Here is a 5,084-nt window from a genome sequence, read left to right as displayed (position 1 = left end):
CACTTTAAACAACTACAGTTGCCACAAAGTGCTGTACATGAGAACTCATGAACAAAAAGCTATTACAAACAATTAAAAACCATTAAAAACCGTAAAACGAAGGACTATAAAAAACACACTAAAAATTAAAAGACATTAAAAGCATTAAAACAGGAGCAATGCCTCAGCCAGTGTCGAAAGCCAAAGAATAAAGATGTGTTTTTAGGGAGGATTTGAAGATGGACAGTGAGGGGGCCTGTCTGATGTGCAGCGGCAAGGTGTTCCAGAGTGCCGGAGCAGCAACAGAAAAGGCTCTATCCCCTCTGAGCTTCCGCTTATACCTTGGTACCTCAAGGAGCAGCTGATCAGCTGACCTGAGGCACCGGGCAGGAGCATATAGGTGGAGCAGCTCAGAGAGGTACGGCGGGGCGAGCCCATTCAACGATTTAAAAACAAATAAAAGAATTTTGAAATGAACTCGAAAGTGCTCTGGGAGCCAGTGTATGTATGTATGTATGTATGTATGTATGTATGTATGTACGGTAGCCGAGTCTATCCAGTCTTTCTTCATATGAAAGTCCTGCCATCCCAGGAATCAATCTGGTGAACATTCTCTGTACTCCCTCTATGGCAAGCATGTCTTTCCTCAGATTAGGGGACCAAAACTGTACGCAATACTCCAGGTGTGGTCTCACCAAGACCATGTCTTGCTCTTATACCTCCCTGCTCTTATACTCAAATGATTTTGCTATGAATGTTAGCATACCATTCGCTTTCTTCACTGTCTGCTGCACCTGCATGCCTACTTTCAATGACTGGTGTACCATGACACCCAGGTCTCGTTGCATCTCCCTTGTTCCTATTCGGCCACCATTTAGATAATAGGCTACTTTCCAGTTTTTGACACCAAAACGGATAACCTCACATTTATCCACATTGTCCTTGAGACTCTTGAAAGGCGCCCATAAATAAAATGTATTATTATTATACTGCATCTGCCATGCAGTATGTAACAAATACGGGGGGAAATATACTTTTGGATAATTTGTCTCTTTGCAAATTAATTTTATTACATAGGTCTTACCTATTCCGTTAATACCAATACGGAATTGAGACCATTGGCGCATTACTGTAAAATTTCAACTGATGGCGCCAATTCTTAATGTTAACGGGAGTTGTACCTCGCTAACTTCTGTGAATCAGATTGACCAAGAGCTAGAGATCCGCAGGAAATCCTTAATGTTATTGTTTTCTATATCTAGCGCTTTCATTTTACTTTGGCTCGTAGCCACGATTTATTTCGTATCCGTAAACGTTCCCGATGTTGAATATTCCTTCAGAAAAGATAGGATATATGCTGCAGCTTCTGAACCCGTATTAAAACACATTTATTTATGCAGTGGTTAGAATAAAATACAGAACAGTGTTAAAGAACATATCACTGTACCCTTTTGCGGTCGTGGTCAAATTAATTAAATGTCTCAAGCAACAGATTGATGGTATAACTGAATCAACAGGAAAATGCCACCGATTGATGGCATAATTGAATTAACAGGAAAATGCCACAGATTTGGTCTCAACACCTGTGCTTCATAACAAAAACCTGACCAATTTTCTGGCCGTTATTGTGACATTTTATTTTTATTTTAGATAATGATTCTTCAGCGGCACGGCGGCGCAGGGCAGGGTTGCTGCCTTACAGCGCTTGCAGCGCCGAACACCCGGGTTTCTTCCTGTCTACGGGCACTGTATATACGGAGTTTCCACGTTTTCCCCGTGACCGTGTTGGTTTTCTTGGGGCATTCGGTTTCCCCGCATAGTCCAAAGACATACGGGTTTGTAGTTAACTGGCTTGGTATAAATAGAAATCGTCCCTAGTGTATGTAGGATGAAGTTAATATTCGGATCGGCCTCGTTGAGTGAAGTGAATTCTGTGGATTGGAGGATAGCTAACGTTATCCCACTTTTCAGGAAAGGAGCGAGAGAGAAAACGGGGAATTATAGACCAGTTAGCCTGAATTAGGTGGTGGGAAAGATGCTGGAGTCAATTATTAAAGAGGTAACAATGGGGCATTTCGATAGCAGTAAATGGATTTGTCCAAGTCAGCATGGATTTATGAAAAGGAAATCATGCTTGACTAATCTTCTGGAATTTTTTGAGGATGTGACAAGTAAAATGGATGAAAGGGTGCCAGTGGATGTAGTGTATCTAGACTTTCAGAAAACCTTTGATAAGGTCGCACACGGGAGACTGCTGGCTAAAATTAGAGCACATGGTATTGGAGGTAGTGTGTTGACATGGATAGAAAATTGGTTGGCAGACAGGAAGAAAAGAGTGGGAGTGAACGGGGCCTTTTCATAATGGCAGACAGTGGCGAGTGGAGTGCCGCAATGCTCGGTGTTGGGACCGTAACGGTTTACCATATTTATTGATGATTTCGAAGAGGGAATTAGGAGCAACACTAGCAGGTCTGCGGATAACACAAAGCTGGGTTGCAGTGTGAATTGTGAAGAGGATGTCAGGAGGTTGCAGCGTGACCTGGACAGGTTGAGTGTGTGGGCAGACGCGTGACAGATGCAGTATAATATAGATAAATGAGAGGTTATCCACTTTGGCGGCAAAAACAAGGGAGCGGATTATTATTTCAATGGGGTTAGGTTAGGTAAGGGGGGCGTGCAGCGAGACCTCGGTGTCCTTGTACACCAGTCACTGAAAGTTGGCGTGCAGGTACAGCAGGCAGTGAAGAAAGCTAGTGGAATGTTGGCCTTCATAACAAGATGATTTCAGCAGAGGAGTAAAGAGGTTCTTCTGCAGTTGTGTAGGGCTCTGGTGAGACCACATCTGGAGTATTGTGTACAGTTTTGGTTTCCTAATTTGAGGAAGGACATCCTTGTGATTGAGGCAGTGCAGCGTAGGTTCACGAGATTCCCTGGGATGGCGGGACTGTCATATGAGGAGAGATTGAAAAGACTAGGCTTGTATTCACTGGAGTTTAGAAGGATGAGGGGGTGATCTTATAGAAACATATAAAATTATAAAAGGACGGGAGAAGCTAGATGCAGGAAAAATGTTCCCAATGTTGGGCGAGCCCAGAACCAGGGGCCACAGTTTTAGAATAAAAGGGAGGTCATTTAAAACTGAGGTGAGAAAACAGGTTTTCACCCAGAGAGTTGTGAATTAGTGGAATTCCCTGCCACAGAGGGCAGTGGAGGCCAAATCACTGGATGGATTTAAGAGAGAGTTAGATAGAGCTCTAGGGGCTAGTGGAGTCAAGGGATATGGGGAGAAGGCAAGCAAGGGTTATTGATATGGGACGATCAGCCATGATCACAATGAATGGCGGTGCTGGCTCGAAGGGCCGAATGGCCTCCTCCTGCGCCTATTTTCTATATTTCTATCAGATCAGGTTAATTGGACAACACTAAATCCAGAATTGCCTTTTCTCTGGTCGACTCCATTACAAGTTGCTCTAAGAATCCATCTCGGAGGCATTCTACAAACTCTCATTTCTTGGGGTCCCGAACCAACCTGATTTTCCCAGTCTACCTGCATATTGATATCCCCCATCATCACAGTGGCATTACATTTGTTACATGCCAGTTTTAACTCCTGTATCAGCTTACACCCTACATCCGGGCTACAATTTGTGGGTCTGTAAATAACACCAATTAGTGTCTTCTTGCCTTTAAATCCAACTCCAGGTCGGGGCTGAAGGCCGCCCGCTGCGCGGCCCTGTCGAGCGCCGGGCCGGAGGAGTCCGAGCCCAGGGTGGCGCTCTGTCGCAGGTGAGGCCGGGGCCCTCGCATTCCCCGGATATGTGGATGGATTGGCAGCGAGTACCATAGGGTCAGAAGACGGTGGTGCGCAAGTTGCAGCATTGCTCCGTCTTTTACTTAGGGTGGCTGCTGAGTGGCAGCCCGGCCAGGCCGTGGACGAACTAGCACTTGTCGCCGTAGTGGCCCGTCGCGGATCGGGTTCCTTTCGAGTTGGAGCGGGATTGGGATGGAGTTGTTTCTTCTTCCGCGCCCTGGCTGTGGGCGTGCGACACTGGTGTCGTCTGTCCGACCGGGATTGTCGGTTAGCCAGGTGAGAGAGTCGAGGGTGAGCTGGGGTCGGCGCTTCTCCGCGCTGGCTGTGAGCTGTCAGTCCGGACGTCTGCCGCTGCCCCCCGGTGGGGATGGAACATTCGAGGAATATTATGAATGCACTATATTTGTTTATTTATTGTATATGTGTGAATGTATATATATACACACTCAACTTTGTGTTCTCCCGTTGTGTACTACGTTTACATATTCTGTTGTGCTACAGCAAGTAAGAATGTCATTGTCCTTTCTGGGACATATGACAATAAAACACTCTTGACTCTTGAATTGGGTGTGGGGGGGAGGGCGTCCAGTGGCTTGCGCCGCCAGGCACCCGGGTTTGATCTTGGCTGCGGATGAGGCGCGGTTCTCTCTGCGTGCGGCTGCCGAGGTCGTCTCCACACCCTCCCCCCCCTCCCCCCACCCTCCCCGGTCTCCCACTCGCATCTGCCCCCTAACAAATACAAGCATGAATAGAGACAAAAAATTGGAACCAAACTATACTCACATTATCTGCAGCGCATCGTTCGATTTTTAATGATAGCATTTGACATTTGACAACTCCCATGATTGCTTGTGTTTGTCGGAATACCAAACTCGCTTTTTACATCTTAGCAATATTTGTCGAGATACCTGGGATAAATGGAATTAGTTATAATCTCTCTCACACTCTCTTTCTAGCTCTATCTATCTATCTATCTATCTATCTATCTATCTATCTATCTATCTATCTATCTATCTATCTATCTATCTATCTATCTATCTATCTATCTATCTATCTATCTATCTATCTATCTATCTATCTATCTATCTATCTGTCTGTCTGTCTGTCTGTCTGTCTGTCTGTCCGTCCGTCCGTCCGTCCACCTTTCTGTCTACTGTCTGTCTGTCTGTCTGTCTGTCTGTCTGTCTGTCTGTCTGTCTGTCTGTCTGTCTGTCTGTCTGTCTGTCTGTCTGTCTGTCTGTCTGTCGGTCGGTCTGTCTGTCTGTCTGTCTGTCTGTCTGTCTGTCTGTCTGTC

The 5,084-nt window shown here is 45.6% G+C and overlaps 1 long non-coding RNA gene across 1 annotated transcript in view; it reads left to right on the top strand.

Annotated features, from left to right (window-relative positions):
- LOC116972795 overlaps positions 1-1,699 on the top strand; it is a 6,174-nt gene extending 4,475 nt beyond the window's left edge. The window contains exon 3 of the long non-coding RNA XR_004411877.1: positions 1,645-1,699. This is a non-coding gene — a long non-coding RNA (uncharacterized LOC116972795). The remainder of the gene's footprint in view (positions 1-1,644) is intronic.
- The last annotated feature ends 3,385 nt before the right edge of the window (positions 1,700-5,084 follow it).

The sequence above is a fragment of the Amblyraja radiata genome, chromosome 5 (assembly GCF_010909765.2).
Source record: "Amblyraja radiata isolate CabotCenter1 chromosome 5, sAmbRad1.1.pri, whole genome shotgun sequence".
Classification (NCBI taxonomy): domain Eukaryota; kingdom Metazoa; phylum Chordata; class Chondrichthyes; order Rajiformes; family Rajidae; genus Amblyraja; species Amblyraja radiata.
The sequence above is the reverse complement of the archived record's forward strand: the minus strand, read 5'-3'. Positions and strand labels throughout refer to the sequence as shown.